General features: G+C 39.0%; 1 pseudogene; it reads left to right on the forward strand.

Annotated features, from left to right (window-relative positions):
* The first annotated feature begins 13,877 nt into the window (after positions 1-13,877).
* LOC113893339 lies at positions 13,878-15,266 on the forward strand (annotated as a pseudogene).
* Positions 15,267-24,170: the final 8,904 nt, after the last annotated feature.

Consider the following 24,170-nt stretch of genomic DNA (forward strand, 5'->3'; position numbering starts at 1 on the left):
GTGGTATGCCCTAGTACTTATTGAGGAAATGAACACTACTAATTATCACCAAATGTATGACATTTCTGCTTTTGTACTCTATAGTTTTTAATGTACAATCTGTTTAATGAGCAGCAAGTTGTTCACCCAGTGTGCAGAGGGTGAATGAAGTCTAAAAATAGATGATTAAATCTTCAGGTGTGAATCTGCCAATTTATTTAAATAAAGCAATAAATATAAAAGACTTGTCTTTCTCCCATATGCTTTAATAAAAATGGCGGGGGGTCCTTATTGGAGCCTAAAATCTTAAATATAAGCAGTTAAGAGAATAGGAAGGTGCTGCCAAGAAAAAATAAATCTGATTCTTCCCTCACTTCATTAAAATATTTCACACACTCAAAAAGGTATGTATTGAATTCTTACCAGGTACCAGGGAGGAATGGAGGCCTGGTCTAAAGAAACGTGGTTTTACTCTGTTACAAAGCCAACTCTATTAGGGTCCATTAACGAGTTACAGAAAGCACTAAGAACCTAGAAGACAAGCAGGTTAAATCCAGCCCAGGAGACTGATGAAAACAGATTTTACCCAATATCCCTGAAGGATGGTGAAACTTCTGGCCCGCTGAGTTGCTCATAGCTGCCAGAAGGAATAACTTGCTCACCTGCAGACATAACCTTGAATTCCACTAGGAAGATGGTACGGACACTGAATCGGGAGACACCACAATGGAGAGCAATCTGCAGTTGATCGCCTGCTCGTCACACTCCTATGTCCCCCTACACGACCACTGGTGACCGCTTCTCCTATTGGTGCTATTTATTTCCTGTAGGTCCTTGTTGGTTATCTATTTAAATACAGCAGTGTGTACAAACTAGAAAAGAAGTGAAACTGTCACTGTTTGTAGATGACATGATACTATACACAGAAAATCCTAAAGATGCTACCAGAAAATTAGTGGAGCTTGCCAATGAACTCAGTAATGTTGCAGGATGCAAAGTTTATACACAGACATCTGTGGCATTTCTTTACACTAACAACAAAAGATCAGAAAGAGAAATAAAAGAAACAATCCCATTTACCATCACATCAAAATAATAAAATACTTAGGAAAAAACATATCTAAGGAGGCAAAAGATCTGTACTCTGAAAATTGTAAGATGCTGATGAAAGAAATCAAAGATGACACAAACAGATGGAAAAAAATATACCATGTTTTTGGATTGGGAGAATCAATATTGTTAAAATGACTAAACTACCCAAGACAAATCCCTATGTTCCAAAGTATTTGAAAGAGAATCTGCCTGCAGCTTTTTCAACTTTGAGCCTGGTTAGTTGAATCCTGGAGTTTGCTGTCCAATTTCTGACTGAAATGTTTCTCTCACCTTACTTCCATCATCTCTGGTGCTAAACCTATGGGACCCTCTCCAAGAACTACTTTTGTAACCATTATTGCCATGAGCTCCCAACTCATGTTGGGCATGATTTGCCATGCCCAACACAGATTGCTGGATCATGCAATTATGGATATTTTAAGACTACTAAAACCTGGCAAGGAATCATCCATTACATAGGTAGCTTCTCCCATCTTCTCCCAAGCCTACTTGGCTCCTATTTTCAGCATACCAGGAATTCCCAGAACACCCAAGAAGCAGGTAACAAGCAGAATGTCATTTTAAAGAGAGGAGTGTTTTCAATATACAAAAGTTAATATGGCTTACATATATTTAACCAATAAAGCATATCAAGATAGCAAAATAGGATATTACTTCATAAACAGCTTGGAAAGATTTGTTGGTACCACAGTGAAAAGAATATTTAATGTTTTGGATTTTATTCTAGGGGAAAATTAAAGCAAATGGTATTGCAATAGTCCAAAGCAAGAGATAAAAGGAACCAGAAAAGAATCAAATTTATCCACAGCTTTGCAAATGAAATGCCCAAGCTCCAATCACAATGCACATTAAATAATGGGCACTGGATAAACATTTGTGGATGATCCCATGCTGTCAGGTCAGCTTCAAAATGTCAAACTAAAGGCCACTTATCACAATTACACTTTAAAAGTCAAGTTATTTTGATTCATAGAGCAAACTCAGAATTTCTATTTCACTTCACTTAGCACATGAAATTTATAATTAAACATTGATCAAGCTGCAAATATTTATTGAATACTTACATCCAAGCCAGCTGGAATCCTATTACTAGACTCTAGAAGAAAGACAGTATTTATGGGCTTGTAAATAAGTCAGCCCTCATTTTTTTTTACAACTTTATTATTTCTATGCTAGGAAAAAATTGTTATTAAGTAGTATAGATATTGATCAACAGCTTATAAAACTGTGCCTTTAGGCAATTTTGAGAACTTCTTTCAATATGATAAAATTATTTTCAACTATGTGAGCAATTAAGATTTACTTACTGTGTACATTCAATTCAGTACCCTCAATGTGCTTGAGACAGGGAGGCCCGGTGTGCTGTGATTCATGGGATCGCAAAGAGTCAGACAGGACTGAGCGACTGAACTGAACTGAACTGAACTGAACTGAATGTGCTTGAGAATGCCATTAAAAATTTTTTAATTCTGGAAAATGCAGAAAACATATAGAGTCTGGATTTCTCAAAAGCAACTTGCAAACAAAAAAACAGCAAATGTATACCATAATTATACTTTAATGACACAAATAATAATTGAAAAAGTGTTTCTCTTTTAACAATTTAAAAATAGTTTCTTTTGTTTCTTCTCTCAGGTTACAAATTTAAACATCTTGTTAGGCAAGAATAGTCTGATGTAATTTTTAACTTCTTATACATGAATTTACTGAGTTTCATTTCTTTCCATTAATTTTATGCAGAACTCGCTTTCAATTATTCATTTTGGCTTGTTCAGTTTATGGAATATTTAGGCCTTTTGTTTCTGAACCTGCCTCTTTTTAAATTCAAATCACTACATATCTGTTCTTACTAGCAATGGTATTGATAGACAATAAAAATCAACGCTTATTAAGAACTTATTATGTGCAAGCATTGCTCAGAACATTTGACATACAGTAAACCACTAAATCATCACAATAATCCTCTAAAGTAGGCAATATTCATATTTCTAATTTACACATGAGGGAAAAGAGGGTAGCTAATTGCCTTGAAGTTTCAAAGCTCATGAGTGGGGATGTCAGTATTTAAACCCAGGCAGTCTACTTTTAGAATTCACACTTTTAACAACTACACTATTATTGATACTTCATTCCTCCAAAAGTATTTCTTATATGTATTTTTAACCTTAAGCTCTAGAGTGACTATTTACAAAACTACAGAAAATCAAAGCCAAAGGTTGGAAAAATCTCCAATCTGCAATAAGCCACTAAAATATCCCTGAGAATTAAGGATGTCTGCCATTAATACCAGAGAAGGCAATGGCACCCCACTCCAGTACTCTTGGCTGGAAAATCCCACGGACGGAGGAACCTGGCAGGCTTCAGTCCGTGGGGTCGCTAAGAGTCAGGCATGACTGAGCGACTTCACTTTCACTTTTCAGTTTCAAGCATTGGAGAAGGAAATGGCAACCCACTCCAGTGTTCTTGCCTGGAGAATCCCAGGGACGGGGGAGCCTGGTGGGCTGCCGTCTGTGGGGTCGCACAGAGTCGGACACGACTGAAGCAACTTAGCAGCAGCAACAGCAGCCATTAATACTAATGCAATATTTGAAAGGACTTAAGGAGGTTAAATCTGATAGATGATGTTGATTTTAACTTTGCAGTAACATGTTAATTTCTCAAATGAACATCCCAAACATTGAGAGGAGTCATAAACTCTGCAGTCATTCTCGGCTCTTCTCTTTCTCTCCCAGCCTACACGCCATCCCTCAGCATATCCTACCAGCTCTGCCTTCAGCAGCCACTTCCCTATTCTGCCTTTTCGCCGGGCTCAGGTCAACCTCTGCATCCACTCTTGTCAGACTACTGAAGAAGACTGCTGAGCACAGAGTGCACCTCTGGAAACACTCATCAGATTGCGTCTCTTTTGCACTCAGGATCTTCCAGGGGCATTTAAGGCGTCTCGGAACAAAAGCCGTTCCACAGGCTAACATGGAGCTGCCATTCCTGTGGCCAACTGGCTGCTTCTCCAACTTGGTTTCTACAACTTTCCTCCTGTTCTCTGGTCTCCTTACAGGTGCTCAACATGACCATTATTCTCAGAGCTTTCACTGGTATCTCTGCTTAATTTCTTACATCTCGCATATTCACATGCTGACGTCACCCTTCATTCCGTTTCTACTCAAAATGCCACTTAAGACAATCTTTCCTTGGCCAGCCCCTTTAAAATAACCCTTTGTCATTTTCTGTCTACTCACCCTGTCTTCCTAGTGCTTCCTGCACTATCTGACCTTACTGATATTCTGCCTTCATTATTATTATGTAAATTCCCTTTAGACATTGCTGTAGGCTTAATTCCTAGAGCAGTGTCTGACCCACAGTGGATGCTGAAAAACATTGGCTGAAAGAAGAGGTGAATTTAGATACAATATTTCTTCTTACAATCATTTCACTAGGACAGCAGTAAATTGAATCTAGTCCTTCATCATCTTATTTTCTTTACGGAGAATGAATCATAAGCTCTTGCCCTGAGTTTCTAACGGATATTTTTATCTATAATTTTCTACTGTAAAATGCTGTTAATAATTTAAAGGTTGAAATATTTATCTTTATATTACTGATAAGAATTATCTTCCTGATCCTCTGCAAGAAAAAATTCAAGGAAAATCCTGGCATTTGAGCATTCTTTAAGACAAGAACAAAAACACAAAGATACCTCCATCTAGAGGACATGCTAGGCCTTAATAATGGTGTGCAGAAGTAAGACAGACTCCCCTGAAGTGTCTCATCCCTTACTATGCTGCCTTTTAGACAGTATCACCCCAAACTCCCACTGACTGTGTTAGACAATTCACTAAAGGGCTGTCCTACACTTGGGATCAGAAACTCTGCTGTAAAGGTGATCTCTCATAATGTAGGATCTTTCACTCTCCAGATTCCCACCAACTCAACACCACAGGCATCCCCAGGGACCTGATAACAACTAAAAAATGTTCCCAAACATTCCCCACCTCCAGTGAAGAACCTGTAATAGGCTAGAAGCCTTTCAGGTTCACTCTTATTCTTCTGTAATATTCTCCTCCAAGTCTGACTTAATTCCTTATTGGCTTATAATCCAGTGAATATATTATCCTCAGACTAACCTCCTGAAGCCCATCTCTAAACAAGATGCCCCCCACAGCTCTCTGGTTGCATAAGAGACGATGGGTAAAAAGGGCCTTTAATATCTTTAATTTTAATTAATATTTTATTTTTAGTCTTACAGTATTTTATATTCTTATAAAGGAATCAAGCAATTTTATGTAACAAAAGAATACTATGTTTTAACTGGAAAAGAACATACTTATAGTAAGACAAATGTGTTCTGACCTCAAAGCCATCCTATACCAAGATATCTAAGCAGACACTTTGGTGAATCATTTCTTTTCCTGCCCTGATATTTGCCAAGGCACATTCCTGTCAACATAAATTGGTACCCATTACTTTCCATTGTGAGACTGTCCAACATAAAGCTGTATTACAAATATCATACACTGAAAATCACTATGTGTATATAACATTCTCCGGGTACACACACGTACGCACTCTCGTACCTTTCTAGATGACGAAAGAAACAGTACATCCGCATCTAACTCTCAGTACATTTCAGATACCAAATGCATTTTTTAAACTATATAAATTATAGATACACATTATAGATACACACGCATACATATTTAATTCAACTTTATGTTTCATAAATTCTCCACATCAAAATTCATTTAGCAAATGGAACAAAATCACTGTGATTGATAGAACACAATGTGTTGAGGCCAGGAACTAAAACACGAGGACTTTATTGCCTTTCTAAATATTTTGGAACAAGTACAACCAGCCTATGCATTGTGTTTTCTCGGTGCCTGCCTAATCATTTCTCCTCCAACTTCCGATGAAAAATTCATAAGGGTGAGCATCATGCAGAACACAATGGCCTTGATCAATGTGGTACGGTAGAGAAACACTGAAGACTTGAAATTCAGCGCTGTGAGTCTCCTGCTTCCTCTGCTCATTTTCCTCATTTATATACGTAAATAATAATAATGGCTCGGGCAAGCGTTATGCTAGAAAGATAAGGGAGCCAAAACATTCTTGTTGAAAGAATAAGATGTTAAATTTGAACATGTCCAATAATCCCCCCCAGCATCACTGAAGCTTATACACTGTATTCACTCATATATTATTTCTCAGGTTCTAAGACATGAGTGATGTATTAACGGGCAGGAAAATGTTAACCGTGTGATTGTCGGTTGGGGTTGGGGGTTATCTTCTTTTGATAAGACTTTCTGAGCTCAAAGGTGACATGCAACGGAGCTTTGTGGTTCAAAGAGAGAGTTCAATGATGGTTGTATTAGCTTCTAATTACTTCCTTAGGGTTTAAACAAAGTGATGGATTTTTAAAATTTATTTATTTATTTGTGGGAGCGCGGGTACTGTGCTGGGTCTTCCCTGCCGCGTAGGCTCTTCTCTAGTTGCAGTAAGCAGGGGCTACTCTCTGGCTGTGGTACAAGGCTTCTCACTGCGGTGGCTTAATTGGTTGTGGGCCCCGGGCTCTCGAGCACAGGCGCAACAGCTGTGGTCCAGGGGCTTGGTTGCTCTACGGCATGTGGAACCTTCCTGGACCAGGGATGGAACCTGAGTCTCACGCACTGGCAGGAGGGCGCCTCACCACGGAGCTGCCAGGGAAGCCGCAAAGCGATGATCTGTTTCAGGACCTACAGCATTTCAAACCTCACATGTCCTAGGTTGCTGGGCGCTTTGTTGGGTAGTGTGCCAATGACTATAGTTCCACTATGAAAATAAGGCCCAAAAGTCGTAGGAAGGCTTCCTAACTACCATCCCCTCTGGTTTCACGGTGATTGACCCATAAAATGCAGGGAGAATAGTTTTATAAATGACAAACTTGTAAATGGCAAACAATCGTTTGCTTATCACTTTCAGTACATCTCACAGACTTTCAGAATGGACTCACACACATCAAAAATCCAATCCTTCTTCAAGAATAACTTACTAAAAAATAAAAACTTGAGCCACTTGTTTCACCCCTCCATCAGTTTCTCCAAATTTCCACCACTCGTGCTGCCACACCAACGCCAGTTTCTAGCTTTTGTCATGATGTCATCTAAGTGTATCAACTCTTTGATTCAAGTGTCTTACGACTTGATTTTTGTAAGTTTTAAGCTTTTAACTGTTCATTCAATTCATTCATATAAATGCCAAAATATCTTCTTTCTGTACTCTTTCATCAGCCATTTGGCCTCTTTTTCATAAAACAAATGTTCAAAATCAGACATGTTATTCTGAAGATTGGGCGCAAGCACAGGTAAGTGGTGTGTGAATGGATTCCATTAGGAAGCCTACTTTTTTGTCTCAGCAACACCTGCCAACATCATCATGAGTAGCAAAACTGACATATTTACCAGGTGACTTCTATATGAAGTAGCATGTCATAAGAAGTTTCCATCATCTATTATCTTCAAAAAACCCATTACCAAGATTAGAAAGATGAGGTTCAGGCAGATAAGTTAGTTGCCTAGGATTTCATAGGTAGCAAAGTCAGGCACAGGAGGAGGGGAAGGCTGAATTTCAGGTATGAGACTAGCAACATCGCTAGTTTTTCTAAAAATGACACTTATTTTTATGATTTGGTCTAAAAGGTAGTCTCCAAATTAAAAGCATCCTTAATTTTACAATGAACAAAATGTGTCTATTTGGGCAGTGGAAATAAACTCAGAATCATCTTTCATATCATTTTAATAAACCCTTTACCCAAAAGGTGTATAAACATTTGAAAATTTCCAAATCTGGGGTGGGTTTGCGTGTGTGTGCATGAGAGAGACAGAGAGAGAAAAAAAGAAACAGAGAGACCTTCCAAATTTGCGATCTGTCTGTCTTAAAAAACGCTTCCACTCCAAAGTCATTCTGAGGATGGAGTGCCTTCCTGTGTTTATTCTTTTTTTTAATACGCATGAAGAAAAATGGTGACTTAAAAATGTGATTCACATGTGACAACTCTACTGACTCATTTTTCTTTCTCAAAGTTCCCTGTGATAGCAAAAGCATTCATTCCTTCAATAGTGCAGACACAATTAATTCCATACATCATGTGTGAGTCCGACTGACAGGACACACCATCTGCAGTGACCACGAAAGGCCTGCTTAGAAGGCTAAGTAATGCAGCCATCAGAGCTCAAGACAAGAAAACATGCTAAGATTCACAGCTACACTTTTAACACACGCATTTTCCTTACCTTACTAATAAAGAAAGTTGTCAAAGTAAGAGGAAATCATCAAAGGCAACTGGCCGGGTCAGAACAAAGGACCGGCAGAAAAGACTGAACCCAGCCCGATTTCTGGATCTGTCTGATGTGGTTTATGGTCTTAGTCAGCAGAAGCTTATGAAATCTAAAAAATATTATTGATGGGCACACATTCCTTTTAAACATTTCAGGAAGCTTTGTGGCTTTTGACAATATTCATAAACTTAAGTAGGGATAAAGAAGCAGCTTTATATTCTACAGAAGCATGGAAGAACGTGGCTGGCAGTGATCATTATGTTATGCCAACAGAATAAACCACTTCTTCAAAACATGGAGATGGAAAATTCTTTCATGAAGGAAATGTATTGTGTTAAAAGCAAAAGAGGATATACTAAATACTAAATTGAATACTAAAAGCATTTGATACACTACTAACCTGACTTATGAAAATATATTTTCAATGATTATTACAAGATAGTCATTTTTTGAGCAAATCTCTTGAGCCATCCTTTACACTCTTAGATTTCAAAGCTACACTTTTTGGTTACACAACACAAAGCTTATCCTGACAATGAAACTAAAAGAAACATAAGCTCCTTGGATACCAGGAGCAAACTCTACCAGGCTACTGGCAATCAATTTAGACGTTGCATGCTTTCAATTCTTGATTTGTAGATGAGGGCAAAAAATATTTATTGCCTTATCATTCTTCCTCTCATCCTTACTTCACCTTCATTGAGTCATTATTAGATCAAATAGTAAATCTTACAAATACTAAGATAAAAGTAATACTCAAGGATTACAACTATTTTTTTATTAAGGGGGAGTCTCTTCAAGCTCTTTTATTAATATTATGAGATATAAATAGGTTAAAACACATTATAACAGTTATGAAGTGAATTCAGTTCAATAGTTTATCACTGCCTAACACTTCAGTTTTATGAATGTTTTCCATTTATTTCCTCCATCTTAAATTAAAAATACTAAATGACTATTGGTAAAATGAATTAAAAGAATCATTTTTAAATATAGTATCGAATGTAGATGAACAAATAAAAGGTGTATTCCATTTTGTAGGCTTCCTTGGTGGCTCAGATAGTAAAGAACCTGTCTGCAATGTTGGAGATCCAGGTTCAATCTCTCGGTGGGGAAGACTCCCTGGAGAAGGGAACGGCTACCCACTCTAATACTTTTGCTTGGAGAATTTCATGGACACAAGCAAGCTATAGTCCATGGGGTTGCAAAGAGTCAGACATGACTACAACTAACACTTTCACTTTCCATTTTAAATACACACAAAGAAATGATGAGTATGTCCATTTTAAAAGTGCCCAACTATCAAGAGGTTTAAAATCATTTCAAATAAAGACTACATTTGTTAATTATTGCTCAGTATAACAAATTATCCCCTAACCTAGTGGCTTAAAACAATAAACATTATTTTTTGGTTTACACAGGTCATGACTTTGGCGGCGGTTTAGTTGTGTGGCTTCAGTCCATCTTTCATGATGTTCAGTCAATACAGTGGCAGAGTTTGCAGTCATCTGAAAGCTTGACTGTGGCTGGAGGACTCACCTCCTAGACAGCTTACTCACATAGACTTGAAGGGTCTCCTTGGTTCATCATGTATGTCTCCACAAAGCTGAGCCAAGACGGCTATGTCTTCAGGAGATGGCTGCTAGCTTTCGCCCAGGACAAGGGATCCAAAAGAGCAAGATGGAAGTTGCAATGGGTTTTATGATCTAGTCTTGGGTCTCAGTCTCTGACAGCAGCATCCTTTTACACAAGTCAGCCCTACTACAAGTGGGATGGAACCCAAGGGCATGAATACAAGGGAGTAAGGATCACTGGGGAACATTTGGAAGTTGGCTACTACAACCACCTATCTTGTAAAATGGTCAAAAATAAAGAACTGTGTGATCTACTCTAGAAGAGTCAACAGTCATTCATCCAAAACATTTCCAGTAGGTGTGATACTCAATGAGAAAAACTGTGAATTGCATCCAAGATAAAGTCATAGAAGGTGTCCTCAGGAAACTCACAAGAATGGGCAAGATAAATGATTATTCAAGAATCATGCTATCAAAAAAAAAAAAGAATCATGCAAATACTAAAATGGATTCTAATACATTTTTCTTGAATTATTCAAAAAATCACTAAACCGGTGAAGAGTTAAAATAATTAGTAATTTAAGTCCATTGGCAGAAGCTTAGGATCATAAAATGTAAAAAATAAAAATAAAGAAGACATACTGAGCTTTTATGCAGAACATCATCCAACCTTCACAGGTAATAAGAGGTCTCTGAAAAGGAGGTGTATGACAGCATAGGGTCTACTTTAATATATGTTTGTGTTTATATTAGAAATAACAGGCTTTGAAGTCAGGAGAACCTTGTTTCCCTGCCCAGTTCTGATATTTACTGGGTCAATTTAGGCAAGCAATAATACTTCTTACAGCAGTTTCCCAATCTCGAAAATTGTCCTACCTACCCCACTGGTTATTATGTGGGTTCCAGAGACCTGTACATGTGTCAGAAACAGCACCAGGTCTTACATATGTTAGGAAGGGGTGTGATTTGTTTTTGAATATTATATTTGTATCACCAGGGCAGCTGACCATTCATCAAGAATTGCCCAAGGATGATTAGATGCCTATTCTCACACAAATAGGATAGCTAACATGGAAATGAAGGACAGGAAAAAAAATCTGGTAAATAATACTTGCCCTTTGACATTATTTGTAAAGAAGCAAAAGGAAATAGGAAATAGCCAGGCTTTCCTGAGTCTGTGATAAGAAGGAATTCTAAAATTAGGTAAGATTATCATATAGCAATGATATCGTTTTCAAGGAAAATATTAGGTTTTCACTGAGAGTCAATATTTCATTAAAATGGATTAAAAATACTCCACGAAAATTCTAACAGCAAAATACACTTTTATAAGGTATAGAGAGTTGTGACCTAAGAAATACAGGTTGAAAGTAAATGTTACATATTAAAATATTTAAATAATGCATTTGTTTCTGTATCACAGATTATACACTTCTTAAAAGGTAATACTTCTGCTGGAATGCCCTACCCTCTTCTTTACCACACGTCCTTTTGGGTGACCTAGTCCTACAGGGCTCAGCTATATGAGAAAGATTTTTGAGGTTACTAGCACCCCTCCACTCAAGATGAGGCATTGCTCTCCTGACGAGAACAGCATCCTCAGTCATAATGTTGATGCGGATAGTGGTAACATCCACCTCAATTAACATTCTTTAGGCACTTACTATGCACCAATCTGGAGAAGGCAATGGCACCCCACTCCAGTACTCTTGCCTGGAGAATCCAATGGACGGAGGAGCCTGGTGGGCTGCAGTCCATGGGGTCGCTAAGAGTCGGACACGACTGAGTGACTTTGCTTTCACTTTTCAGTTTCATGCATTGGAGAAAGAAATGGTAACCCACTCCAGTGTTCTTGCCTGGAGAATCCCAGGGACGGGGGAGCCTGGTGGCTGCCGTCTATGGGGTCACACAGAGTTGGACACGACTGAAGTGACTTAGCATAGCATAGCATATGCACCAATCACTGCATTAAATGCTTTATACATGGTTTTGTTTAACCTTATGAACAAGTGTGTAAAAACAGGCAGTATTGTAACTATTATTTTGATATGGATTCACTCCTAAAGGAAATCAATCAACCCTGAATATTCATTGGAAGGACTGATGCTGTAGATGAAACTCTAGTTCTTGGCCACCCGACATGAAGAGCTGGCTCACTAGAAAAGACCCTGACGCTGGGAAAGACTGAAGGCAAAAGGAGAAGGGGACAAAGAATTAAATGGTTAGATAGCATCACCAACTCAATGAACATGAATTTGAGCAAACTCGGAGATAGTGGAGGATGCTGCAGTCCATGGGATCCCAAAGAGTTGGACTCGACTTAGTGACTGAATAGCAACACAACTATCATTTTACATATGATGAAACTGAGGTACTCACTGGTTAAGATCACACAGCCAGAAATGCTGGAACCACTCTTTGAACTCAGGCAGTCTGACCCTAGGACACAGCCTCTTAACTGCTGAGTGAATACTGCCTCATCTGATTTATTTTAAAATACTCATTATGTAGGACAGTGCCTGGTCCATGTAGGTGCTCAATTTCATTTTTTAAAATATAAATAAGTGATTTAAAAATATAATAGTGATAAATGGAGGAGCCTGGTAGGCTACAGTCCATGGGATTGCTAAGAGTCGGACACGACTGAGCGACTTCACTTTGACTTTTCACTTTCATGCTTTGGAGAAGGAAATGGCAACCCACTCCAGTGTTCTTGCCTGGAGAATCCCAGGGACGGGGGAACCTGGTGGGCTGCCGTCTATGGGGTCGCACAGAGTCAGACACGACTGAAGTGACTTAGCATAGTGATAAATATTTTAAATATTAATTAAAATTTTATTCTATTACGGTCAGACCGAGGACAAAAGGTTACTGGAAAATACAGAATTCTTCCCAAGTGGCTGAGTGGAAAAAGATCATCTTGTCGATGCAGGGCACACCAGAGGTGAGGGTCCAATCCCTGGGTCAGGAAGGTCCCCTGGAGTAGGAAATGGTAACCCACTGCAGTATTCTTGCCTGAAAAATTATAAGGACAGCAGAGTCTGGCGGTCTACAGTGCATGGGGTCACAAAGAATTGGAAAGTGTGCAGCTGAACACGCAAACACACAGAGCCACAGTAAAGGGAGGCACTGGCATTATAAAGGCTATATGTTTAAGAGGCATCCCCATGCAGATGTCCTTTCCCTGCAGATCAGCAGTTCTCAATCAGGGGGGATTTTGCCCTTGGGGAGCATGGGGGGGCCACTGGCTGAAGACAGTTTTGGTTGTCACAACTGAGAGGGCAATGCTACTGCCATCTAGTGGTTAGAAGCCAGCGATGCTGCAAAACAACCTAACCCAGTGGAAAACCACCCCCACAGCAAAGCCCAGCCTGGCTTCAAACGTCAGCAGTGCCATAGAGCTAGTCTTGAATGTACATTCCCTTCCAAACTCTAATATGCTGATTAATATTTAAGGAATCTCCACTAACCTCCAAATCCCATAATGTCCTAATAATATTCTAAGTAGCAGTAACAAAAAATAATAAAAACAAACCCACAATTTCAAAGGACAAGAGAGAGAGGCCAATGCTTTGGAAAATAATGACTTCTGGGAAGATGAACACTGACGTCCAAGAATCCTAGAACATCAAAAGCAAAGGCTGACACAGTGGCTAAGGCCATGTGCTTCCACTGCAGGGGGCACAGGTTGATCCCTGGTCGGAGAACTGAGATTCTGCATGTCTCACAGCACGACAAAAATAAAAGTCTTCTAATAATAAATGCTGGAGAGGGTGTGGAGGAAAAGGAGCCCTGCTCCACAGTTGGTAGAAATGTAAATCAGTAAAGCCACTGTGGAAAACAGCATGTTGGTTCCTTAAAAAAATAAAAACAGAGTGGTCCCACTCACGGGCATATATCCAGAGAAAAATCTAATTTGAAAAAATACAAGCACCTCAATGTTCATAGCAGCACCATTTACACCAGTCAGTACCTGGAAGCCACTTAAACGCTCATCACAAATGAATGGATGGATAAACAAGGCATGGTGGGGGCTGCGGGCTGTGGAGTGCCGGGCAGGCTGCGTGTATGTGATACTCCATGGGGGTGCCCAGCTGGGGTGCATGACCAAAGGACAATGCTGGGCTGGTCCCTGCTGACAATCTGACCCTGCAAAAGGAAGCGCTCAGCAGCAAGTTGAAAGAACAAAATTTGTTGTGGATAAACCTTCTAACCTGAAGAAGAGGAGGATATATTGGGTGAGCTGAGGAAAGAATATCAAGGAATAAAAAACTCAGAGAAGAGTAAAATCAAGAAATAGCCAACTTGATTTTACATAGTAATGTGTGTGGTATTTGCTGTGCAATGAATCAGTTGATCTTCTTAATGTGGTTTTCATCACTAAAGAATAGATTGTACCAGCTAGTTTTAACAAAAAGGGAAGAAAACAGAAAAATCATTATGAAATACCCTCTGAGGAATGCTCCAAAAATGTTATTGCTACGAACTGCTGCTGCTAACCCTGGTGAACAATTCAGTGTACCAGATCGCGTCACAGGAAGAGCAGGACTGAAGGAACTACAAGCTGCCAACCCTTCCCGCATTTGGAACTTTGTTGAAATTAATGTTTCTCTAGAATTGCAAAGATTAAGAAGAACTTGAATATCCCACGTAGTTCAGCCCTTGGCTTCAGTACTGAATGACAGCAGTGGCTGCACGGCCTGATTTGCTCCCAGAGGAGTTGATTGGTTAGTGACCCAAGATGAAGCAAACCCATATCAGAGCCGTGGGAAGGCAGTTCTTTCTGGAGTTGGTGCAGAGGAGCAGCTTGCAAGTTATTCTCATCATCATGTCCACTTCCAGACACACAGGTTGGAAAGACTGAATAAGGAAATTGAAATGGAACTGGGTCAAATTTCTTCTAGAAATCTTGGTCGTGATGATCGAGTTATTGGTGATCATGGAAAAGAAGCAAGATTTCCCTTCCTGAATGAAAATACTGTCTCCTTTCTAAATTTCCTACCAGTCTGGGAAAAGGCAAACTTAACTTTATCTCGTGGAATCGGTGAAAAACGAATTTTGCACCTTGCAGCACTGGAACTTGGTCTAACAGATCTCTGGTCTTCTGCCAAAGCAGGCCAGGCAATTTGGATCCAGAATTGCAAAAATAGAAAAGAATAATGAAAAGCCATCTGATAAATGTGGAAGGCTCCAAGTCATCTCCTTAGAAAACCTTTCTATTGAAAACTAGATTAAAATGTAATATTTCAGAGTGTAACAACATTTACTGAATGATGAATTTTTAAAAAGAATAAAATACCCTGCTGCCTTATTGTAAAAAAAAAGGAAAGACAGGGTATATATACATACAATGGAATATTAGCCATAAAAAAGAATGAAATAATGTCATTTGCAGCAACATGGATGGATCCAGAGATAATCATATTAAATGAAGTCAGTCAGAAAGAGAAATCACTTATATGTGCAATCTAAAAAAAAAAAAAAAAAGATACAAATGAACTTACTTGCAAAACAAACAGACCCACAGACAGAGAAAACAAACTTTTGGTAAGAAAAGAGTAAAAATGGGGAAAGGGATAAACTAGGAAGTTGGGGTTAACATATACTCTGTACTAATACATAAAACAGACAAACAAGGACCTACTGTATAATACAGGGAACTATACGCAATATCTTATTTTATAAATATGTATGTGTACGTGTGTGTGTAACTGAATTACTTTGCTGTACACTTGAAATTAACACACTTTAACTATACGTCAATAAAAGTTATACTAAATAAGAAATTTAACATAACAATTTTTGTTTAAAAAGGAATATATAGATAATAGGAAAATAAAAGTAAAGGTTGGTGGGAAGGAGAATTATTCACTAAATACACCTACTTGGTTCAGGCCAAGGGCTGGGCATCTAGAAACATTCCAACACCCTAGATATTTCATTCAAGAAGGGATTGTGTTCTAAAAAGACAAAGTAGCTTTGCTGGGGTCATAGGTTCAATGCAGCAGCAAGGCCCTGACACATAGGTACCTGGTCTAAAGACCCAAGCTCCCCTTTTCCATGATCATAAACTTAACGTTAGATAGGGGTGCCCAACCAGAAGGCCAGGCAGGCCCCCTGGTACCAAACCAACAAACAGCTGCCAGGCAAGCTTGGCTTGTAGTTATATAAATGGCTTCTTGGAGAAGAACCCTGAAATCTCTAATAGACAAAAAGACAACTCCCCAGAGAAGTGACAAAAGCTCAGTGAGCTGTCATACAAAACACAGAAAACAAACGTCAGCATCATATGTGGATTTGTGCTGTGAAAAGGCCATTTATTCTCCACATACTCCTTCCAGCCTCACCCACAACCACTGAGAACAAAGTCCTCTTCTAAGACACGGGCACAAGTGTTGGAAGAACACGGGCTGCCTTGAATACCAAGACTGTCCCTCTGCTCTTCTCTACAAAGTGAGTACCAAGTAAGGGTGAAAGCAAGCAGAGCGGGAAATGAGGCTGCACACTTCACGGACAAAGGATGCCTGGGTCCCTGGAGCACCGCTTTCATGTAAAAAGGCTGTGTACCGGTCCTGGAGGCTAAAGGTTGCTACCACCACCTCCCAGACCTCTCTTTAGGACAGTGTTCCCAAGTGCTCCCAAATGGTGCACCAGTATAATCAATGCCCTTAGACAGAGAAAACACTGGTAAACAGAAATGAATGTTGTTGGGTTCCTCGGTAAACAAAAAACTTAAAACAGTACAGGACTCATGCGTGCATGAAATCCACTCACTGCCCTATTTAGAATTCTGAAAAAAAAGTAGGCAAGTAGCTGGCCAATAAACAAATAAAATCTATTCTGCTTCCAGGGCAATATGAATCTAGAACTCAACGAGATTGCAACTGCTGCTAAAGGAGACTCCTTTCCAGTTGAAGGGGTGGCATTTTGAAAGTGAGAAGAAAGAATTTAGGTCACCAAAAATCTTTATGAAAAATTTAATTATATAAAATAATAAAGCAACATTAAAGAAAAATATTTCCTTGCTCCAAAATCTGTTAGGGTGGCTTCCAAATCCACAAGAAGCAGTGATAGGTTCAGATAAACGCACAGCTTCCCAGGTGGCACCAGTGGTAAAGAACCTGCCTGCCAACTCAGGAGACCTAAGAGATAGGGATTCAGTCCCTGGGTTGGGAAGATCCCCTGGAGCAGGGCAATGGCAACCCACTCCAGTACTCTTGCCTGGAGAATCCCATGGACAGAGGAGCCTGTTGGGCTACAGTCCATGGGGTCGCAAAGAGTCGGACACAACTGAAGTAACTTAGCACGCACGCACGCACGCTACCACCACAGAGCATCTTTTCTATTCTGCTGCTTCCTACCTGTGGCACGGGGAAATTATAGGAATCACAGAGTTATCCAACAGTGAAGCAGGTATTTAAGTTTTACTCTATAAAAACTCAAAGTTATGTATTTTCTTCAAGTGTAGATCACCATTTGAAGGTACCTTCCACATGAATGACTGAAGAGTGATTCTTCCACAACCAAGGTCAAATAAAGACTGTGTTTTCACCAAATTCACATATTTCAAATAATATTGTAATACAAAATATTTTTGCTGCAATTACAGTCCTATAAGTCTGTTCACACTATTTACTATGGGATTATGAACTCATAAGGTCTAGTCTTTTCTGGCAAATAATCTAAAATTTAGTTTTGCTAATAGTTTATTAAGAATTTAAACTAGAAATGTACAATAAAATCATAACATTAATACCATCCAAAATGTCTGAGAAGATGTTTCTAGGGTCATTATCTCCTTAGCTCATTAACAGTACTTACAGAATTAAAAAAGGCAATGAGTAGAAGCAAATATAAATGAAAACCAGCTTCCTGTATCAACAATTTAACAATGAAGAGATGCTTATGTGCTTTTGGATAGAGTACTGTTAATCTGCTTCAGGTTTTTTTTCTACAAAAGGTACACTTGCTAAGCTGTCCTCGATTATTTATTTCTTCTATTTTTATTATAGCACTTTTGCTTCTCATTAAAGTTTGCACTTTTGAAACAAAAATCAAGGCTTTGTAAACTATAGAGAACATGATTCAATTTCTGGTGTGTGTGTGTTATACAAACAGAAAGGATACACAAAAAACTGTTAATGGTGACTGCCTCTGGGAAGGAGAACTGGTAATTCACAGAAAATGTCCTAAAGAATTTTCATTTGGAGCTTTCCCGGTGGCTCAGTGGTAAAGAATCCGCCTGTCAATGCAGGAGACATGGGTTCAATTCCTGATCCTTCAAGACCCCGCATATCATGGAGCAACTAAGCCCCAGGGCCACGACTACCGAGTCCATACCTTGGAGACCATGCTCTGTGATGAGAAACCACTGCAACGAGACGGCCGCATGCCCAACCAGAAAAGTGGCCCCTCTGGCACGAGAGAAAAGCCCTCACGGCGACAAAGACCCAGCACAGCCACAAATAAATAAATAAAATGAGTTTTAAAGAAGAATTTTCCTTTTAACATATTTTATGCAATTTTCTATGTGCACATAGTTCTTTTAAAATTGAGTTTCAACTCTTTCAAAGAGTGTAATATTTAATAGGAGAATAAACAGCTAGTATATATATTTAGCATTTCATCCTTTTGCCCAGTCTCATCAAACTCAACCAAAATTATAATTATTTTTTCCCCAGAAAAGAGAGGCATACAAATCTAGGCATTGCCACTAATATCCTCCAACTCAAAGAAAAAGCTTTCTGACAGGAGGAAAAGATAAACAAAAATGGAACATTAAAAGAAATGGAAAATTAGAAAACAAAATTGCCCTGTCAGGAGAGAGATTTCACTGGGAAGCATTGCCCTGCAGGGTGCCCTGGTTAAAGTGTTTTTATTTTCACTCTCTGATGTGGGTTATTAGGTACAAGACTAAACTGTTCTCATACTAACATTTAAAATGAAAAACTATTATTACAGTCATCAAAATTAGCAAACATGAATATTCCTGTTAAGCAGAGCTAGGGAATATTTTTTAAACAAGACTTTTCAGAATTACTTGAAAACTGGGCATCCTCCATTCTCAAGGGTTTCATTTTCACTTCCCTCTTAGTCTAGTTTCTTGTCTATTTTACTTCTAAAAGTGTACAGATCACACACATCTTGGGTCAGATACGCTTCGGCTCCTAAAACAGCCCACTTTCCAAATAAGAAGGCAGAAAAGAGGCACTTTACGTCTGAGTCCACAGAGACCGCATTCCCATTCTCAGGTCCTTCACAGAACTCGACTCTTGTAGTACTGTCTACAGGTAGGAAGCCTTACAGTTCCAAGCACAAATGAGACATTCTTTGAAATTTTCTTCTGAATCTCAATAAATGAAGCCTGACTGATTCCAGCAAGACTTTTAGGATGAGATCTCAACTACAGAAGCTACTGAGGCATCACCAGTTCCGTCCACGACCAGCACAACTCTTTCAACGTCCTTGACTGTCTCCAGTCCACAGGGATTTCTCCCACGCCACACTGCATGCTACAGAAAATATAGCCAGAATGTTCAAGGAGAAGACTGATAAGACATGACAAATGCATAGATAAGGAGAATGAAATGGAGAATTCCCAGTTCACTCTGGAATGTGACTGGGAAAATGCTACCACCAGCCTGGATAAATCAAGACAGAGACATAGAAAAGAGCTGTACTAGAGACAAGAGGCTAAGACCCCGGCTGCATAGCATGCTGAGCCTCAGCCATGCCAAAAGATTCATGGGGTCGCAAAGAGTCGGACACGACTGAGCGACTGAACTGAACTGAATCTTATTAGTATCTTGTTATGGCCCAACTCCACATCTAAAACAAAGCAAATGTTTTGCATATAGGCTCTAACAGTCTGCTTAAATTACATGGAAAGGATAATACTGTCTCAACTGACACTTGTGATTAATTCTAATAAGAACTTGCTTTAGAAAGTTTTTGGCAGAACGTTTGAAACTGACAATTCACAAAGACAAGGATTTCACTGCTTATGACAACAAATATGGAAACAATAATGATACTGTACCATCTCTCCTCATTTCCCTGCATCTGTTTAAGAAGGATGTTTGAATAACACTATAGCATGTCCATATCTTGACATTTTTATGAATTTTTTGGAAGTAAGATAAATACAGTGACACACCCATAAAACTTCTTCCTTTATAATCTAGTTGTTTGAAAGTCATTAGAAACCTGGCATCAGAAAGCAGGAAAAATAATTTCAAGTGGTTCTATTCCCTTTGAAAGCCTTTTAACAGTCTTCTTTCTTACTGAATCTTTTTCTTTGCCTGGCAATATTTAAATTTTAATCTGAGTTTCTCAAGGAAAAAAAGCTAGGCAAACACTTTCACATTGCTGTAATCCAATTACCTGTGTCCAAATTACTATGAAATAGAACATTTGAACCAATTCTCACAAGCATTTACTCAGCACCAATTATTTACTACACAACTCTCAAAATGCTGAGGTTAATTCCAGAAAAGGACAGGACCAAATTCTTGCTCTCAGGATGTTTATGCTCTATTTAGGGAGACAATATATGTGGATGAAAACAGATATTTTTTTCCAGAAAACAGATGTTAATTCCAGAAAAGGACAGGACAAAATTCTTGCTCTGAGGATGTTTACACTCTATTTAGGGAGACAATATATGTGGAAGAAAACAGTTAAATGATATTTCAGAGCAGTAAGGGGAGTAAGAGAAGGACGGACTAGATAATAGGATTTGTATGGGGTTGAAAGAGAAGAAAGGAGAACTGCCATGGAGGTGAATACTTGATAAACACACATCCTACAAGTTGATGACTTAAGTTTTATATGCAGCACCAACCCCACAATATTGGTTTGGCTTCCTGGTTCCCCTCCTGGCTATTCCTCTCCCATCCTTTAGACACCTTATGCACTCGTGATGTATATTCTTTCAAAGTGGAAATGCTCACACAAAATCAAGTTTGTAAGAAGTCTGAGATCCCTGGGATGGTTCTTGGCAAAACTATGCATCTGCCAAGTTTGTTTCCCTCCCTTTTCCCTTTCCGATGTGTGTTTCCCTTACCTAGTCATTCAGTCATTTCCCTAGTGTCAAAAGGAAAATACATCCCTTGCTGAAGGCTAAAACTCCTCTCAGAGTTAGGAGGGTAGGTTGGTGGAGATGGGGGTGGTAGAAGATTTCTCCTAAATTGCATCATGAATGCAAGTATATACTACAACTTTTGCTAAACTGAGTCTTAGGTTTTAGTTAATTGTGTGCTGCCGGAATCATTACTAATAGATTCAAAACACATGTTTACACACGTGTGTGCCACTGTTTTTGAACTATGATAGACTGAGATAATTCAGACTTAAAAAAACTTTTTCAATGTCCTCAGTTCACTACACTTCATTAAATACAATGCCACAAAAGTTTTGGAATTCCATTCATTAGCCGTAGTAAATATTTTTTATAGCATCCTTGCATTCATTTGTCTCCTGACTCCAATCCTCTCTTGGCAGACTATAATCCCAGCAGAGTCAGTCTGTAGATTCTATGCCTGACCACAGTCACAGGTTTAAGAACGGCATGTGACTCACAAGAATCCAATTTCTTGGAGTGAGCTCAGGACTCTTTCCAGCAGTGTGGAACACAAATGCTATTCCCTGCCCTAAATCCGTGGAGATACACGTTGCAGCCTGAGGGAAGCGTAAGGGTGATGCTTTGACCCGGAGATGGAAAGGGCCAAACTGCAGAGAGATGTGATGAGAGTCTTGATTGAAGTAGACCTAAATTATTAAGTCAGATTCCTTCATTGTTCAAGGCATTTTTAGCAGGCTTTCCCTTAACCTGCAACCAAACACATAATAACTCATGAACTGAGCAAATATATATTGAGCACATGCCATGCGCTAATTCTAGAAGTGCAGCAAAGAGACATAAATTCTTCCCTGAAGTCGCGAACATTCTAGCAGAAAAATTGAAAAAAATAAAACAACAACACAACCAAACTAATATAGTGTGATAATGAATTAAGAAGGTAAACAGAACAATACAGTGTGATAATAAATTAGGAAGGTAAAGAGAACAAGAGAAAGTTATGAAGAGGGGGACTTAATCCAGCACTGCTTAAAAAAAATGACTTAAAAATTAACATAAAGACTGAACTACCTCATTATCTTATACACAGTATAACAGTATCAACCAGTTAGCAGCATGGCTACTCCCTATGCATTCAATATGAAATGCCCGCGGTTGAAATGCCAAATACTAATACTCTCACCCAGCACTGAGCCCCTTGAAATCACCAAATCATTCCTGAAATAAATTGTCATTTACTGTGTGGCATGACAAAGACATTCCAGTGAATAAAATGCAAAGTATTAACTCCTAGACCACTATCAAGTAACTTATTTTACCTGAGGGGTTTTTCAGAAGGAATCTCTGAAGACCTGAATTCAACAAATTCAGTGAGGCAGTTTCAAAAAACCACAGTGGTAAAACAGTAGCTGGATGTTAAAATATACTCCTCTACCAGTAAAATGTTTCCCATGGAATCATATGCAATAAAAGATAAGAAAGAAAGTTACAGAGTATAAAGAACTGAAGGCAAATGCTGGTTATTGACACTCTTGAGAGTGAACATTGTTACTATAATCAGAGATGCAGGAAGTATGATTATGCCATGCAGTTACCTCTGATGTCTTTAATCTCAGAGGAAAAAATGAACATGTTAAGGAAGGCCCAATACAAATCACTGTGCCAAAATAAAGACTGATATCTTCACTCTTCTTACTGGGATATGTACAAATAAAACCAGACAGCGTGGTTTGGAGTTTTGTTTCCTTTACTTTTCATCACTGAGGAAGGAATATAGTAAGAGTCAACTGATTAATTGAATCTTCTAATGTAATAGGAAAGTGGGCAAGAAAATGAATGAAGTAGTGAAAGTGTTAGTCATTCAGTCGTGTCTGACTCTTTTCAACCCCTTGGATTGCAACCTGCAAGGCTCTCCTGTCTGTGGAATCCTCTAGGCAAGAACACTGGAGTGGGTGTGTGTGCCAACCTGCTTCATTCGTGTCCGACTCTGTGCGACCCTACGAACTATAACCCACCAGGCTCCTCTGTCCACAGGATTCTCCAGGCAAGAACACTGGAGCGGGCCACCATGCTCTTCTCCAGCCATTCCCTTTGAGGGAAAGTGCTATCAACTTTATTTCATAACTACCTTGTTTGCATAATTACTCCCATTTTACAAAAGAGGAAATTGAGACTCTCAAAGCTTAAATGACTTGACTGAACAAATGCTTGTAAGGTATTTTGTTAAACTTGATTCCAATTTATCTCATAATCATCTTCTTTAGAGTAGCTGTAGCTAACAGGCATTTCTATAGCATAGGAAACTGAGCTGCTTTTGAAATGATCCATCATTAATGCAGCCCCTTCTCTCTTGTTCCCTAAGTATTGAGTCCTCAGTTCATCTTTCATAATATAAGCTATCAGTCAGTCCATCAGTTCTGTTGCTCAGTTGTGTCTGACTCTTTGCAACCCCACGAATCGCAGCACTCCAGGCCTCACTGTCCATCACCAACTCCCGGAGTTCACCCAAACTCATGTCCATCGAGTTGGTGATGCCATCCAGCCATCTCATCCTCTGTCGTCTCCTTCTCCTCCTGCCCCCAATCCCTCCCAGCATCAGAGTCTTTTTCAATGAGTCAACACTTCGCATGAGGTGGCCAAAGTATTGGAGTTTCAGCTTCAACATCAGTCCTTCCAATGAACACCCAGGACTGATCTCCTTTAGGATGGACTGGTTGGATCTCCTTGCAGGCCAAGGGACTCTCAAGAGTCTTCTCCAACACCACAGTTCAAAAGCATCAATTCTTCGGCTTTATTAAAAAACCAGGCTCTTAACAAATACTGAATAAAGAAGGGCAACATAAGATCAACTCATACAGCAAACAACCATTCTACAGTATCCCATTTACTTTTTTTTTTTTTTAAGCGCACCATCTAAAATAGTTAAGTCTTTATTTAGAATTTAAAGGAACAAGGTTTATTTCTATACATAGTGAAGTGTTAATACAAGAGTCCAATTTTGTGAGAAATGGTGAATAAATCCTCTTAATAAGCTATCTAAACATCCCCAAGATATTTGGAATTTTACCAACTATAAACAAAGTTTATACCTTATATACAAAGCTTAAACCCAAC

Source organism: Bos indicus x Bos taurus, chromosome 5 (assembly GCF_003369695.1).
Source record: "Bos indicus x Bos taurus breed Angus x Brahman F1 hybrid chromosome 5, Bos_hybrid_MaternalHap_v2.0, whole genome shotgun sequence".
Classification (NCBI taxonomy): Eukaryota; Metazoa; Chordata; class Mammalia; order Artiodactyla; family Bovidae; genus Bos; species Bos indicus x Bos taurus.